Below are 18,087 nucleotides of genomic sequence, written 5' to 3'. Positions count from 1 at the left end.
GCTGGGAGTTGTTTAATAAGGAGCCTAGATTCTAGGAACAGACCCATAAGGTTTGGAGGTGGAAATGTCCTAATTGGTGAAACAGAAAATAACCCACCTACACGGAGCTAGGAAAACTGACCAGACTCCCAGTGCTGGAGCCTGACCTGACTAACCAGCGGCTGCTGTGAGATATGAAGGGGGCACCCACCAGTCAGGCTTGAGGGAGATTCCCCTCCCTTCATATCCAGCTCCTCACAATGGGGAGGGTGTTGGGCTTCCTACCAGGGAGCTCTCCTTGGACCCGGCTAGGAGGTCCATCTCCTCTATCGGTCAGTGGCTAGTAGGGGTGTGATGGATCTGCTGGGAGAGACAAGGGGGGCTCTCTCTTCATCCCCTCACCCTGGTGTTTCCTGGATGCTCTGAGCAGGGTGGGAGTTGGACTCTGACTGCAATCCACCCAGAGCTTCCCTTTGATGGGCTCCTGCCCCATGAACAGTGGGGCTGTGAGTGGGGCAGCAGGTACTGAGTGTTGGGCTGTTGCTCTTTCAGGGGCCGGTGACCTTCGAGGAGGTGGCTGTGTATTTCACCAGGGAATAGTGGGCTCTGCTGGACCCTGCTCAGAGAGCCCTCTGCAGAGACGTCATGCAGGAGAACTATGAGAATGTGACCTCGCTGGGTAAGGATTCCTGTCCCCTCAGTTCTTGCAAGGGGAAAAAAAGAGATAAGGTTCATGCCAGCCCCACAATGCTACCTCCACTCTGTCCTGTTTCAGCATCACCCCAATATGCCAGTGACACAGAGGACCCTCCCCACCCCCTCTCCAGAACACTTTGGGAACAGAGCACAGGAGCAGTATCGCACAGTGTCAAATAGCTCGTGTTTGCTCAAGTGAAACTGGGGGTTAGGTCCAGCATAATGAACAGAAGGTTCCTACCCCTGCCCTTCTCTTCAAACACTGAGCCTACTCCCCCCAAACCAGAATGTGCTTGGGGTGTGAGAGGCAGACTGCTGGAGTCAGGGCTGCTGGGCCAGGGTTACTTATCACACAGACACTCAGGGTATGGCTACACTTGCAGCTGTACAGCGCTGGGAGTTAAACCTGCCTTCGTACAGCCGAGTAGGGAAAGCGCTGTAGTCTGTCCACACGGACAGCTGACAGCACACTGGTGTGGCCGCATTTGCAGCGGCATTGGGAGCGGTGCATTATGGGTAGCTATCCCAGCACTCAAGTGACTGCAACGTGCTTTTCAAAAGGGGGGTGGGTGGAGTGTGACAGGGAGCGTGGCGGGAGAGAGAGTGGGGTTTTGGACTGCTGAGAGTGTCAGCACCCTGCCTTGCAAGTTCCGACCCCCTCCCTCCTCCACCCCTCTCTCACTGAAAGCAAACAGCAGCTGTTTGTTTTTTTCTCACAGACCAGATAAGCAGCTTCCCTCCTCCCCCCGCTGCCTCTCTCTTCAAGCAAACATTAGCTGTGGGTGTTCCAAAGGGAGCCCCCCTGCCTCCCTCTACTCATTCACAGCAAACAGGAGCTGTGTTTGGTTTTTTGACAAGCAGCTCCCGGAGCCCGGAGTTCACAACAAAACAAAGAGAGGCATCACAACAAAACAAGGAGAGGAACCTTCACTTAAAAGGATTATGGGGAGTTTCTGGGGGTCAATCACTGCGTAATAAGGTTACTCCCTGTTTACACTGGAGCGGCAGCGTCTCAGCCACTCCGCAGCAGCTGTTATTCCTCTCGGAGAGGCGGAGTACCTGCAGCGCTGTAGCCACGGAGATGCAGCGCTGCATGTGCCTTGCCAGTGTGGACGGAGAGTGAGTTACAGCGCTGTGGGTGGCTTTATTGCACTATGACTCGCAAGTGTAGCCAAGGCCTGAGTGCCCGTTCTCAAGAAACTGACCAAACGCTTCACTGAGGCTACTTAAGATGAAACACATTGAGATACAAGTGCATGGCCAATATTCATAACTTCAAATACAAAAATGATACACACATACAGGCAGCATAATCATAACCAGCAAACTACAACCTTTCCATAGACACCCCACTGGACCTCCCCTGTACAAGACCTGGTGCAGCCATAGGCCCCTGGTTGCAGCGGTGATCTATACGGTCACAGTTCATGTCAGTAACATCACAGTGGGCACGTCGAAGGGGGCTGGTCTGGAAGCGGGAGGGGGTAGGAAAGCCACAAGGTGGAGGAAGGGAGGGGGACAGGGTGTGATAAATCTGCCGAGATTTGTTTACTGTGGTGCCTAGATCCCAGCACCAGCCCCCTATGGTTTGTGGGTGGGAATTCCCTAATTAGTCAAGCAGGAAACACCCCCCCCCACCCCCCCCCCGTATGGGGCTAGGGAAACTTACCAGACTTCAGTACTGGAGCCTGAACCTACTAGCCAGAGGCAGTAGTGAGATCTAAAGGGGCACCCACCAGTGAGGCCCTGGGGAGACACCCCATCCCCTCCCATCCGGCTGCTGGCAGTGAGGAGGGTGTTGCCATTCACACCAGGGAGCTGTCCCTGGACCCTGCTGCGGGCTCCATCTCCTGTCCCAGCCTCTGGCTAGTAGGTGAGTGAGGAATGGGAAGACTCCTGCCCCCTCTCTCTGCTGGGAGGAGTGGGGGTGCTCTTTGTCTTCCCTCCCCTTGATGCTTCCTGGCTGCTGTCCTGTGATGGGGTGTGGGTGGAACTATGCTGCCTGCCTGCCTCCCACAGCTTCCAAGTGATTGGCCCCTCCCCTGTGAGCAGTGGGGTTGTCAGTAAGCAGCAGGTACTGAGTGAGGGGCTCTTGCTCTTTCAGGGGCCAATGGCCTGCGAGGAGGTGGCTGTGTATTTCACCGAAGAAGAGTGGGCTCTGCTGGACCCCGCTCAGAGAGCGGTCCACAGAGATGTCATGAAGGAGAACTATGAGAACGTGACCTCGCTGGGTAAGGATTCCTGTCCCCTCGGTTATTAGAAGGAGAAGGAAGAGTTGAGGTTCACAAGACCCCACAATGCGACCTCTACTCTGCCCTGTTTCAGCAACACTCCAACAGGCCAATGACACATACTGGCACTTTGCCCCGCCCGCCACACAACACTTTGGGGCAGAGCTCAGGAGCAGGATAACACAAAGCCCAACACCTTCTCTTTGCTAAGGCAAAACTTGGTTAGGTCCAGTGCAGGGAACAGAAGCTACCTACGCTTGGCCTGCACTCAAACACTGAGTCTGCTGCTCACTATCCATCTCAGACTTTCCTAATGTCACCACCCCTTTACCCTCGCACTCAGGATTCCTTCACTTACCCCCATTGAGTATTGGAGGCCATTAGCACATATACCACCAGAATGCTGACAACCCTCGTGACAAGAACACACCCTTGTGCACCTTCATTGACACAACCTACAACACTAAGCACTGACATGAGGAATACCTGTTCCTTCGAGATTCACACACACCTCTCTTCTTATCACAGTCCCAGCTCTGCCAAGTTGCTCCAACTGTTCCCTCCACTGTTCATGTAAAACTACAGCTGACGCAACACAAATAATGGCATGTTCTTAGTCTTCCTTCTTTTGATCATTGATCAGTACATTTTAAGGCCAGGAGATACTATTAGGTCATCTAGTCTGACCTTCCATATAATACAAGCCATACACTTTCATCCAGTTACCATTGTAGTGAGCTGAATAGCTTGTGTTTTGATGAAAATATCTTCCAGAAAGGCATCCAGTGTTGAGTTGCAGACTTCAAGAGATGGAAGTGCCAAATTTCCCCCGGTTAGTTGGTAAACCGTTGCTCCACCCTTACTGACCTATTCCCAGTGACATTTGCTAGCCCCAAGGTTAGGGAATAGGGGCAGAGCTAAGCTTCCTTTTGCAGGTGTGGTGGGTAGTTCTTCATTTACTGGTTCTCAGATGTTTAACTTTCACCACTCTCCACATACTGGAAGGGCAGAGGCAGCACTAGGCAACCTTAACTGTGCTTCAATGTAGTTTATAGAATTATAGGACTGGAAGGGACCTAGAGAGGTCACCTAGTCCAGTCCCCTACACTCATGGCAGGACTAAGTATTATCTAGACCAGGGGTGGCCAACCTGTGGCTCCGGAGCCACATGCGGCTCTTCAGAAGTTACTATGTGGCTCCTTGTCTAGGCACCGACTCTGCGGCTGGAGCTACAGGTGCCAACTTTCCAATGTGCTGGGGGTGCTCACTGCTCAACCCCTGGCTCTGCTACAGGCCCTGCACCCACTCCACTCCTTCCTGCCCCCTCCCCTGAGCCTGCCATGCCCTTTCTCCTCCTCCTGCCCCCCAGAGCCTCCTGCATGCCACAAAACAGCTGATTGGGAGGTGTGGGGAGGGAGGGGGGGCACTGATCCGTTGGTGGGAGGTGCTGGGAGCTTGGGGGAGGAAGCTTATGGGGGTGCTGCTGATGTATTGCTGTGGCTCTTTGGCAATGTACATTGGTAAATTCTGGCCCCTTCTCAGGCTGGTTTAACTGCAATGAATTGACAGCCCTACTTCCTATCCATTCTGACTAACTCCTGGCAGTAGCTCCCTCCCTGCACTTCCTTCTGCCTGAGTATTTGGGTGGGAACTGGCTGAAGAATTCATCTCTTCCTCTCTCTCCTTTGGGGAAGAGTTTGGGGAACTTCAGTCCCTGATTTTTTTTTTCATCTCTAGCTGTTATTCCACTTTGTTCTCCCCTTTCCATTCCTGTTTGTGATGGTTTTTCTTTCTGCGTACCAGCAGGTGCTGGACTGGGGAGTGAGACCATGGAGCAGAATTCTCAACAGGAAGATGATGAGGAAGTGGAACCACATGGCACATTATTGCAAAGATGCAAAGGGAGTGTGTCCAGGAGTTGTGATCAGGGAAAAGCCTGTGAGAGTCAGCACATTCCAGAGAGGTGGCAGGGAAACCAGGCAATGCAGAAGGTTGGTGTAGCATTGGTTATTCTGTTTATTATCGGAGAACTTCGACTTCTCAAGGAAACCACGGCCCAGCAGAGAATCCCCAGGGGAGAGAGAAATAACACGTGTGTTGAGTGGGGGGCCTGGTCTACCCTACGAGTTTTTATCAAATTTAGCAGCGTTAAATCGCATTAACCTTGCACCTGTCCACACAACGAAGCCCTTTGTATCGATATAAAGGACTCTTAATTTCGATATCTGTACTCCTCCCCAACGAGGGGAGTAGCGCTGAAATCGATATTGCCATTTCGGATTAGGGTTAGTGTGGCTGCAATTCAACGGTATTGGCCTCCGGGCGCTATCCCACAGTGCACCATTGTGACTGCTCTGGACAGCAATCTGATCTCGGATGCACTGGCCAGGTAGACAGGAAAAGGCCCGCGAACTTTTGAATTTCATTTCCTGTTTGCCCAGCGTGGAGCGCAGATCAGCACAGGTGACCATGCAGTCCCAGAATGAAAAAAAAGCTCCAGCATGGACTGTACGGGAGACACTGAAGCTGATCTCTGTATGGGGAGATGAATCAGTTTTATCAGAACTCCGTTCCAAAAGACAAAATTTTGGAAAAATCTCCAAGGCTATGATAGACAGAGGCCACAACAGGGACTCAACACAGTGCTGCGTGAAACTTAAGGAGCTGAGACGAGCGTAACGGAAAGCCAAAGAATCAAATGGACACTCACGGAGGGGGGACTGAGGACTCTAGCTATCCCACAGTTCCTGCACTCTCCGAAAACCATTTGCATTCTTGGCTGAGCTCCCAAAGACTGAAGGGTCAAAAACATTGTCATGGGTGGTTCAGGGTATATGTCGTCAGCCACCCCCACCCCCCGGTGAAAGCAAAGGGAAAAAAAATAGTTTCTCGCCTTTTTTCAATGTCACCTTATGTCTACTGGATGCTGCTGGCACATGTGGTGCTGCAGCGCTACACAGCAGCATCGCCTTCCCTTCCCAATGGCAGACGGTGCAATATGACTGGTATCCGTCGTCGTCATGCCATGAGTGCTCCTGGCTGGCCTCGCTGAGGTTGGCCGGGGGCGCCTGGGCAAAACTGGGAATGACTCCCGGTCATTCCGTTCTTTAAGCTTTGTCTAATGGAGATTCAGTCCTGCCTACCTTCATGCCTTCCAGCTTCCATACTGGGCACACCACACAATCCATTGTCTACAGTCAAGCACTGAGGTACAAACGCATCTGCTCCAACCCCTCAGACAGAGACCAATACCTACAAGATCTCCACCAAGCATTCTCAAAACTACGATACCCGCATGAGGAAATAAGGAAACAGATCAACAGAGCCAGACATTTACCCAGAAGCCTCCTACTGCAAGACAAACTCGAAAAAGAAACCAACAGGACTCAGCTGGGGCTGTATGTGATGGCCAGTGAAAACCCCTCCAACCCATCATCAGGGATCTACAACCCATCCCTGGAGAATGATCCCTCACTTTCACAGGCCTTGGGTGGCAGGCCAGTCCTTGCCCACAGACAACCTGCCAACCTGAAGCATATTCTCACCAGTAACGCACACTGCACCATAGTAACTCTAACTCAGGAACCAATCCATGCAACAAACCTCGATGCCAACTCTGCCCACATATCTACACCAGCGACACCATCACAGGACCTAACCAGATCAGCCACACCATCACCGGTTTATTCACCTGCACGTCCACCAATGTAATATATGCCATTATATGCCAGCAATGCCCCTCTGCTATGTACATCGGCCAAACTGGACAGTCTCTACAGAAAAGGATAAATGGACACAAATCAGATATTAGGAATAGCAATATACAAAAACCTGTAGGAGAACACTTCAACCTCCCTGGCCACACAATAGCAGATCTTAAGGTGGCCATCCTACAGCAAAAAAACGTCAGGACCAGACTTCAAAGAGAAACCGCTGAGCTTCAGTTCATCTGCAAATCTGACACCATCAGCTCAGGATTAAAGAGACTGTGACTGGCTAGACAACTACAAAAGCAGTTTCTCCTCCCTTGGTTTTCACACCTCAACTGCTAAAAGAGGGCCTCATCCTCCCTGATTGAGCTAACCTCGTTATCTCTAGCTTCTTGCTTGCAAATATATACCTGCCCCTGGAAATTTCCACTACATGCATCCGACGAAGTGGGTATTCACCGACGAAAGCTCATGCTCCTGTACGTCTGTTAGTCTATAAGGTGCCACAGGACTCTTTGCTGCTTTTACAGATCCAGACTAACACAGCTAATCTTCCCCCCCCCTCCCCCCGCCACCATTTATCTCTGCTTTTATATCAGGATAGTGAACTCAAGCTAGCTAACTCCATGGCAAATCCTAGTGCAGTCAAGATCCAGGTAAATTTAACCTCCATGTACCTAGTTGAAGTTACTCTTGGTTCCCCCTCCCTGGAGCTGATGGACATTCCTATTGGAGGGACACCCACCTCCATGACATGGCACAAAGGAGTGAATGAGAGTGTGGGACTCATCCCAAGGAAAGGTGAGCTGCAAAATTGAAAAGCAAACAATGCAGGTGAGGGACTTGAGAGACCACAGTGACAAATGGTGCCTTAAAGTTCAGTGTGTAGGAATTAGCAAAAGGAAAACAAAATCTAGACAAGATTTTTATGGTCTTTAACTCCCTTGCAGCTTCTCGGATGACAAATAAGGGCTGAGCTCTGACAGAACTGTTTCCCTAGGGCATCCATAGGGTTTCTCCCTTGTGTGGGTCCTCTGATGATTACTAAGGGTTCAGAGCCGAGCAAAGGTTTTTCCGCATTCACAGCATTTATCGGGTCGCTCCCTGTGTTGATTCTCTGATGTCTAATACGGTTTGAGCGCCTACTGAACTACAGCTGGGGTGACCATGGGGTCTGAGATGGGGCAGCAGCAGCAAGGGGGCAATGTGGGGGACTTGTCACTTGGGAAAAATGAAATAGCAAAATCTCTCTCTGTGCTGCAGCAAAAGCCTCTAGTTTATCCCCGAAACCCCCTGCATGTAACTCTCCACCCCTACCCTGGCGCTCAGAAACCCGCTCACTCCTGTGCACATTTTTATTTTTTCTTGGCTTTGTACAAACAATTTCCTCATCAAAATGATCAAGGACATTTAAAATGTGAAAAACAAAACCACAGAAACCCCCACCAGTCTCCCCACCGCACATGGCTTGGGTCTGATTTTTTTTTTTCTGAAATTTTAAGGCAGTAAAACTCTGACTTCTATTGGCCAGATAACAAATGTCATTCTCCCATGCTGCACCTAAGGCCTTGTCTACAGAGGTGCAAAGCCACTTTTGGCAATGGAACTCCTCAGTTTCAGTGACATGATAAAACCACTTTGATGGGAGTCGTAAGGGTTTTTATGCAAAAGTTTTGTCACCAAAGTGTTAGTGTAGACACTGTGCTTTATTTTAGTGCTGTGATTGGCCTCTGGAAGGCGCCTCTCAATGCCTATCCTGACCCCTCTAGTCAGCAGTTTCAACTCTGCTGCCCTGCAGCCGGGTAAACACCTTCTGCCCCTCCCCCTTTAAAGGCCCAGGAACTTTTGAAATTCCCCTTCCTGTTTGCTCAGCATGGAGTATTCACATCCCATCTTCCCAGCTGACCAGTGGGGCTCCACGCAGCAAATGCTATCCTGCTTGGAGCACTGCAGAACTGCTTGATCTGATCAGTATCAGTTGCTCTGACTCCCCCCTGTACCCAGCTACTGGCTCGCAGAACCACCTCAAATCCTCCAGCGGCCACCCTGGCAAGGCCTGGCCTAGCAGGCTGGGCAGTGGGTGTCCAGCTCCCCCCAGCTTTCTCCACCAGGGACCCACAGCCCCCAAGGTTGCAGGAGGCAACCCTGGCCCTGGGATGGACACACCCGGAATTGCTACGACCCTCTATGCCCAGCTGCTGGCCCATAGAGCCACCCCGAATCCTCTAGCTGCCCCCCAGGTGAGGCCTGGCCTGGCCGGCCTGGATAGCAAGTGTGCATCCTCCTCCACAGGGGACCCACAGCCCCCAAAACTACAGGACTGGGGTTGACCTGGTGGCTGAATGGGGACTTAGAAAAATTTCTAGCGCAACCATCAGGGACCGGCCACTCATGCCCAACCGAGCCTGACAGGTGCCGTGTCCAGTGTGAGTGGTCATGAATTATTATAATCCTTACAAGATTCCCATGGAAGGTGGGCGGGTATATAGTTTGAACAACAAGTCAAGAGAAAGGAAAGTCTGCACATGAAGGACAGAACTTCATGGAACAGTGGTTTTATTTATTCTCTCCCATGCTAACAAAGGTATTAATAATATCTAGGGAATGCAATAGAGCCCTTTGACTAAAAAGCCTGGCAGTTCTTCCTTGTTGGTATTCTGGCATGCCCAGGCTGAAAGGACTTTCGCATTGATCTTCAGCCATTTCCCTCTTGCTCCTAGAGGGAAACCATAGTATTTGACTGGGGCCAATGAAGTCAGTTCTTTAATCTGATTTGTCAATGTTTTAAAATGCCTCGCTTTCTCTGCTCAGTTCCTTTCCCGGGCCAGGAGGTCACCTGACCTCTGTCTCCAACACCTTCAGTTGGCACCTTTGCAGAGAAGGGGCCCAGGCCATCAGTTGCTAGGAGACAGAGTGCCAGGCATTTAGGTGCAGTGGCCCATTGCTCTGCAGCAATCACACAACCTTAGTCCACCACCTAGATATTAAGAACTTCCTAGGGGACACCGAGGCACTGTAGCGAGGACGGGACAGGAAGTATAAAAGCCTGGCCTCAGCGTTCAGTTGGGAGCAGGCTGCCAGAGAGGGCAGAAGCTGGTGCCTGAGCTGACTCCTGGCCCAGCCTGCCCCGTGCTGTGCTCGTCACCCAGAGGAGCCGCCTGAACTTCTCCACATCTGACCTCCCGAGGAGTGGGCTGAACTTCCCCACGCCCGGTATCCTGAGGAACCCATGGCCTGGGACCCACCGGACGACGCCGGCGGAAGACAGGTACCCAATGAGGGGGAGTTTGGAAGTGACCCGGGGGTAGCCGACCCCGGTCAGGCTGCAGATATACCTGAGCCTATGTCAGTGTGTTGCGGCCAGGATCCCCACTGACTGCAGCGGATCCACGCCGCTGCTAGGGCCCCGGGCTGGCACGCAGAGGAGTGGGTGGGCCTGCGTCCCCCTTGCCACCCCTCTCACAGGTGGCAGTCTCCCCCTCACCTCAACGCTCAGGCGTAAGGGCCTGGGCCTATACACTAAACTGTTTGTCTGCTCAGCCCCTGCACCAGAGGGCATGAGCTCCCTGAACTTTGTGTTGTTGCTCAGCCCCTGCACCAGAGGGCCTGAGCTCCACTGACTTTTTGTTGCTCAGCCTTGCAGCTGGAGGCCTGAGCCCGAACTGACTCGGTATTATCGTCGCTGCCCCGAAGCAAGGGGCCTGACCTGAGTACGTGTGGCGGGCTGGTGTGGCTCCCCTCAGCCCCAGGGAGGGTCGAGCCCCAGCCCCACATGCACCCCCCCTCCTACAGCCACCAACACAGAATTCAGAGAAAACATTAAGAACATTCCCAGTTTGCCACAACTCTTAATAGATCCGGATGGCAGTGCACTGGAGAAACTATTTAATACTTGATCACAGGAATAATTCCCGATGGCATAAAAAACTGCTGTTAGCTGTTGATCCCTAAAACAACAGATTCTGAAGCCTTAAAAGACTTGTGGAATTGGAGACCATTGACTATTGGATCCATTGTGCTTCAGCTTATTTCGCGAATAATATCAAATCAACTTATGAAGGCATGCCCATTGAACGCACGACAAAGGGGATTTATTGCCATGTTCGGCTGTTTGGAGAATCTTAAAATTCTCCATATAATACTAAACCAAGCTAAGAAATGCAAAAAATCATTAGGAGTGGTATTTGTTGATATTGCCAAGGTATTTGACACAGTATTGCATGATCATATCATGTGGGTACTGAGAGAAAGGGGCCTGGACCAGCATATGGTGGATATCATCAGTGACTCTTATAAGAATGTCCACACCTATATTGAAGTCGGAAAAGAATCTTTATCATCTATTGCAATAAAAGTTGGCGTTAAGCAAGGAGATCCCATCTCTCCATTATTGTTCAATCTTCCGCTTGACCCTCTAATTACAACGCTAGAGAAGACTCATATAGGATTCTCCTTTGGGATAAATAAGATAACATCTTTGGCCTTTGCAGACGATTTGGTCTTGCTTAGTGATACCTGGGAGGATATGAATATAAACATTGGGATTTTGGAAACCTTCTGTGGATTAACTGGCCTAAAAATACAAGTTAACAAGTGCTATGGGTTTTTTGTAAGCCCCACTCACGACTCACATACTATTAACAATTGTGACGCTTGGAAGATAAACAAAGATAATTTGAACATGATTCTCCCTGGTGAGTCTGAAAAATATCTGGGACTCAAAGTTGACCCATGGACCGGGTTTTCTAATCCTCTACTTTCTGAAAAACTCAACATGTGGCTTGAAAGACTTAAAAAAGCTCCATTAAAGCCTTCTCAGAAGTTAACAATGTTAAATGTATACACAGTACCTAGAATCATCTATATGGCTGATCATACTGAGACTAAAAAGTCTTTATCTTCATTGGACAATAACATTAGAAACATGGTGAAACAATGGCTTCATCTTCCAGCGGATACATGTAATGGTTTTATATATGCCAGAACAAGAGATGTGACAAAACTCGCTAGCCTTATTCCTTCAATCCAAGCACGGTGATTGCATAGGATTGCCAACTCGGATGATATAACAATCAAGAATATCACATTAATAAATAATATTGAAGAAGAATACCAAAATCTGTGGAAGATTGCCGGAGGAAAGGAGGACAAAACCCCTAAAATAACAATCCAGTATTCATTGACTATAGATTGCCTCAGCATACATTGGAACGTCTCAATGAATGGGAAAAACCAGCCCCAAGGAAGATATATCCAACCCCATGTAATTGGAGGAAAATCAAATTCACTCATTGGAAAGACCTGCCTTGTCAAGGAAGTGGACTAGAACATTTTGATTATGATACAATAAGCAACGTCAGGATGAAATACCATCGCGGTTTCTCAGAACGTCAGTACCTTCTGGCTCTCAAAATTAAAGTTAATGTATATCCTACTAGAGAATATCTAGGACGTGGTAGACAAATAAGGGTATGTCTACACTACGGGATTATTCCGATTTTACATAAAACAGTTTAGTAAAACAGATTATAAAAAATCGAGTGCACGCGGCCATACTAAGCACATTAATTCGGTGGTGTGCATCCACGGTCCGAGGCTAGCATCGATTTCTGGAGCGTTGCACTGTGGGTAGCGATGCAGACATTGTTCTGCACTATATGAATCTCTATCACACATCTTAGGACAATGTCCGGCAGTACAAGAAGCCCATATTAGAAGACATAATAAATTATGTAGTATGCTGAAACGGGAAGCTCGAAAATTAAAATGGGTCATCCATGTGGAATCACATCTGAATACCATGGGAAAGGAACTGAGAAAACCTGACCTTATTTTTGTTAAAGGAGAAAAAGCCCTAGTCGTGGATGTCACCGTCCGATTCGAATATAAAGAGAAGGTATTTGAAGACGCTGCTATGGAGAAGATGAAATATTATGAAGATCTAACAAGTCAGATAAGAGAACTAACTGGAGCTATGGAAATAGAATATTATGGGTTCTCTCTAGGTATTAGGGGGAAATGGTCAAAATTCAGTGAGAAAGTTTTAGTAGCTCTAGGTATGTCAGATTGGCCGGTCTCTTTAGATGACAAACTTTTTAGTAAAAGGACTATATTGTACTCTCTAGATATACTTAGAATTTTTGAGAACTTAGGGAGAAACAATAGAACTACTGTTCCATGAGGTTCTGTCCCTTGTGTTTTATACTTTTTCTCTAATCTATATCTTAGCCAAGCTATATACGCCCCTAATTTTCCTGGGAATCTTGTGATGATTATAACACCTCATGATCGCTCACTGGATTTGGTAAAACTGAGTGGACGGGCTACCTGATGTGTTTTTACACTCTGAATAACTCGAAAAAGGAACCCGTGAGAAATAGCCAAATCCCTTGCTCTCAGAGAGCAGGTCAACCCCATGGGCTAGAATGGGATTGACCTGGTGGGCGGTCGTCCTGTGGATGTCCAAAAGGGGTCACCCAAAACCGCCTCGGACAACCAAGAGAACCATGAGGTCGGCGCGTATTTCAAGTTCGTCCCGCTGAACCCCGGAGTACATAGGAGTAAGGCCATACGTGTGTTGTGTAAGAAGTGTGGCAAAGCCTCTCTATATCATAATATCGCTTGCCACTACCCTAAGTGCAGGCCCAGGGAGGTGGATACCCCGTCTAAGAGCCATACCTATTCTGCCTGTGGGCTTGCGTTCCATACTAAATCTGGCTTGAGCCAGCATTGTAGACACCAACACCCGGCTATAAGGAATGAACAAAGGATAAATGAGAGGGTTAGGAGTAAAAGTAAAGAAGGTTCATCCCGAGTCCGTATATGGACTGAGGATGAAATTGAACAACTTGTATTATTAGAGAAGAAATATATGGGGAAAAGAAATATAAATAAATGCATAGAAAGTGAATTAAAGATAAAAAGTAATAAACAAATAGCAGATAAAAGGCGAGAGTTAGCTAAGAAGAAGCAAGAAATAGCTCAGGAGCAGGTGACTGAGGTAGGACAGATTATAGAAAGTATTTTAGATGTTCCTCCTCCGAGATAAAATATTTTATCATTAAAAAGGAATCCAGAAGTGGATTCTAGGGGTTTAATTGGTAAGTGTGGAAAGCAAAGTAGAGAGGGTAAAGATATAATAGGCTATTAGAAATTGAAGAATTACTTAAGAAGGATTCAACTAAAATATTTGGATGGACTGAATTGGAGAATATATGTCTCTCCTTAGTAGATGGAAAGAATTTTGGAGGAGATAAACAAGGTGAGACGAGGATAAAAGGTAGAGGCAAGGGAGTAGGTAGTGAAAGGAAGAAGCAGTCCAGTGCTATTAGAAGGTATGCAACTAAAAAAGCAAAATATAAGTTTTATCAACAATTATTTAATAAGGATAGGAGGAGATTAGCTCGAGTTATTATGGGACAACCAGATAAAGTGAATTGTGAAATCCCTATTGGTGAAATAGAAAAGCATTTTATAGATATATTAGGTAATGCGAGACATGGGAATATAGTTGGGTGGCCTTCATCCATGGAGAGGGCGGATAATGATATATTAATGAGTCCGATCTCCGTGGATGAAGTTAGAAATGTTTTAAGGGAGATAAAAAAAGATAGTGCCCCAGGTCCCGATAAAATTAAGGTAAGTGATTTAAGGGACATTTTTAATTTAGACTCCTTAATTATTACAAAAATTTTCAATATGTGGTTTTTAAATGGGCAGGTCCCAGATGTTTTTAAGGAGAATAGAACAATTTTAATACCGAAAACACAAGATGAGGAGGAATTGAAGAAATTAACCTCCTGGAGGCCATTAACAATTGGATCAGTATGGGTAAGATTATATACAAAAATATTAGCAAAAAGATTATCAGATGCAGTGAAAATTTGTAGTAGGCAGAAAGGGTTTATAGCTGCACCCGGTTGTGAGGAAAATATTGCTATATTGGATAATTTGATCAAAGGAGCTAAGCGTAAGGGAGATGAAATAGCTATAGTCTTTATAGACTTAGCTAAAGCATTTGATTCAGTAGGCCATGGGCATATAATAGCTAGCCTTAAGAGATACGGTATTGATGAACGTTTTATTGAAATTGTTAGAGATTTGTATAATTGCACAACGAGGGTGTGGGTTGGGGATAAACATTCGGAGTCTATTTTAATTAGGAGAGGGGTAGAACAAGGTTGACCCTCTGTCCCTGATTTTATTTAATATTGCTTTGGATCCACTTTTAACTAAATTAGAATTAGATGGAAGAGGGTTATATGTTAAAGAAAATAGTTTAACTTCCTTGGCTTTTGCCTATGACGTGTAAATTTAAATTAATTCACATTTAGGGATGGTTAAAAAATTGGATATTTTAAAGAGTTTCTGTAATAACACCAATCTTCAGATAAATGTGAATAAAACGAAGGGATTTCACATTTTACCTAAATATAAAACTTATTTAGTGAATCCAAAAAGTAAATGGACAATACGGAGTGAGGAGATAGAGTATGTTCAGCTGGGGGAATTTGAGAAATATTTAGGGGCACGAATAGATCCATGGATTGGTGTAGGTGGGTCCTCACTTAAGGAGAAATTGATAGAATGGAATGAGAGTTTAAATAAGGCTCCGTTGAAACCAGCTCAAAAATTATTGATTTTACAGACCTATATTTTACCAAGGTTATTTTATAATTTGCTCTGAATAGAACCCCCATTTTATATTTTAAATGATTTGGATATTTTAGTTAGGAGAATAGTTAAAGATATTTTACATCTACCACAATGCACCACCGATGGGCTATTTTATTCTAGAGTAAGAGATGGTGGTTTAGCTCTCACCAAATTTAGTGTGCAAGTCCCAAATACGTTAGTACGAAAATGGAGACGACTTATTGTTTCTAGGGGCACATGGATTGATCTCTCATCTATATGCAGGTGAAAATTTGGTTGATAAAATTATAGTCTTTAGTGCAGCAACTCCTCATCCCAGAAAATGGAGAGAGGAGGAGTTTTTAAGATGGGCTGGGATGAGATGTCAAGGAGTTGGCATAAAATATTTTAGGAATGATATAATTAGCAATTCGATTTTTAAGAACTCGGATAAAATCAAGTCCTTTGCATATATTGCTGCACTTCAATTGAGGGCAAATATATATCCAACAAGGGAGACGTTAGCGAGAGGAAGAGGAGGAGTAAACGCTCTCTGTAGATGGTGTGGTAAAGTTAGAGAGACGATTCCCCATATTTCGGGTCAATGTTATAAAACAAAGGAGATAAGAATTAAAAGACATAGGGTGGTTTCAGCATTAGTAGATAGGGTAGTAAAGGTAGGGTGGAAAGCTATTCATAGACTATTGTAGAACCCCATTTGAGAAATGAGAAGGGAGAATTGAGAAAGCCGGATATCGTATATACAAAAGGAGATACGGCAGTGGTGGTCGATGTCACTGTGCGTTGGGAAGATAATGCCGGAAGTTTGAAGCAAGCCCATAGGGAGAAGGTGACTTATCTCGATTTAGAGACTAAGATCAAAGAATTGACGGGAGTTAATAATATCCACTTCTTTGGGTTTGTGGTGGGAGCGCGTGGTAAATGGAGTGAGGGGAATAATGAGTTGTTAAGTTTTGGAATAGATAGGGGAAAGAATTTTAAAGAAAGTATATGTAGACTTGTCCTTTATTCTACAATTGATATGTTGGCAGTTTTCAGTGACAGGTAAAGATCCCAGAGTTGCCATTCTGTGTATCTTGCCGAAATTAAATTAATTTAAATTAAATTTTAGTTATTTTAGTTTCCATGTCTTGAAATTAAATTTTAATTTTATTAGTGCTATTTAATATCTGTCCTTTAAAATATGGTTTTAATTATTTATATTAAATGTTTGGAAAATGGGTGATTGTTACTTTAAATCATTAATTGAATTTTATTAAACACTGGATATGGCTGCGGACTGACCACAAAGTAACCAGGAAAGGGCAGGTAGTCAAGCCTGTACATAAATAGCCAAATGCCTCGTCATCTAATTAGTGACGCGCATGAATGGATGAACGAGAAGGACTTGCGGCCGGCCAGCAGGTCAACCCGGTTCTCCCTACGGGCGTCGGAGCTCCGGGTTGACCTGCTGGCCGGGGACCGCTGCAGCCAGCCAGCAGGTCAACCTGGTTCTCCCTTCGTCGTCCAGGGCTCCGGGTTTACCTGGTGGCCGGCGATCTCTCCAGCCGGCCAGCAGGTCAACCCGGTACTCCCTACGGGCGTCGGAGCTCCGGGTTTACCTGGTGGCCGAGTACCACTGCGGCCGGCCAGCAGGTCAACCCGGTTCTCCCTACGGCCGTCGGAGCTCCAGGTTGACCTGCTGGCCGGGGACCACTGCGGCCGGTTCTCCCTTCGGCGGCCGGGGCTCCAGGTTGACCTGGAGGCCGGTTGGCTTTCGGGGCACCAGGTCACCCCCATTGGTGTCGATGGATTGACCTGGTGGCCGGTTTGCCTTCCGGGCCGGCGGTCCCCCCCACACTGAGGGCAGCGCAGCACCGCTCCTCGGCACCTCCGAGGGGGGCTCAATAGTCGACCCCCGGCGGGTCCGGGGGCAGGCTCAATAGTCGACCCCCGGCGGGTCCGGGGGTTGGGGAGGGAGGCTTAACGGTCGTTCCGCAGACGGTCCGGAGGAAGGCTTAACAGTCGTCCCTTGGGCTCGCCGGGGGAAATTTTTCAAAGTCCCTTCCCCGCCACCAGGTCAACCCGGTTCTCCCTTCAGCCGTCAGAGCTCCGGACGGGGACGTGGAGCCCTGGGCGGCTTGCCTGGCGGTGGGGACCCGGTCTCGGAGGTCCCGATCCTTTTTAAAAAAAAAAATTTTTTTTTCCTCTGGGGACCAGGCTGACCTTCCTGCACTCCCCGTAGCCTCCGGGCACATTTTTGGGGAAAAAAAAAGAAACAAAAAACCCTTAATTTTTTTCCTCCGGGGACCGGGGTGACCTACCAGCACTCCCCGGAGCCTCTAGGCAAAATTGAGGGGGGGGGGAATTTAAAAAAAAAAAAAAAACCTTCCACGAGCCCGATCCAAATGACCGGGGGGGGAAAGTCATTCTCTGCGGCCGAGGAGGGTGAGCCCTGGGCGGCTTGCCTGGCGGCGAGGACCCGGTCTCGGAGGGCCCGATCCTTTTTTCCTAAATAAATAAATTTCCGCTCCGGGGACCGGGGTGACCTTGCAGAACTTCCCGGAGCCTCTGGGCAAATTTTGGAAAAAAAAAAAACTTCCGTGTGCCCGATCCAAACGACCGTGGGGGGAGGGAGTCACTCTCCGTGGCCGAGGACGGCGAGCCGCTCGGCCGCCTGGTTAAGCCGGAGGAAGCGGGCCGATTGATATTTGTCCAAGCGGGAAGAAAAACGCAGTCCCCGCTCGTCCACCAGGACAACCCCCAGGGACGCAGGCTGAAAAAATTTCCAAGTCCCCTCTCGGAGAGCAGGTCAACCCCATCATCTAGCATGGGGT

The 18,087-nt window shown here is 47.8% G+C and overlaps 1 long non-coding RNA gene across 1 annotated transcript; it reads left to right on the top strand.

The window, feature by feature from the left end:
* Positions 1 to 603: 603 nt before the first annotated feature.
* Positions 604 to 4,905, top strand: LOC123354905. The gene is made up of 3 exons (XR_006574953.1): positions 604 to 658; positions 2,780 to 2,906; positions 4,713 to 4,905. It is a non-coding gene; the product is annotated as an uncharacterized LOC123354905 (long non-coding RNA).
* The last annotated feature ends 13,182 nt before the right edge of the window (positions 4,906 to 18,087 follow it).

The sequence above is a fragment of the Mauremys mutica genome, chromosome 22 (assembly GCF_020497125.1).
Source record: "Mauremys mutica isolate MM-2020 ecotype Southern chromosome 22, ASM2049712v1, whole genome shotgun sequence".
Taxonomy (NCBI): Eukaryota; Metazoa; Chordata; order Testudines; family Geoemydidae; genus Mauremys; species Mauremys mutica.
Note: the sequence above shows the minus strand (reverse complement) of the source record. Positions and strands in the feature narration are given on the sequence as shown.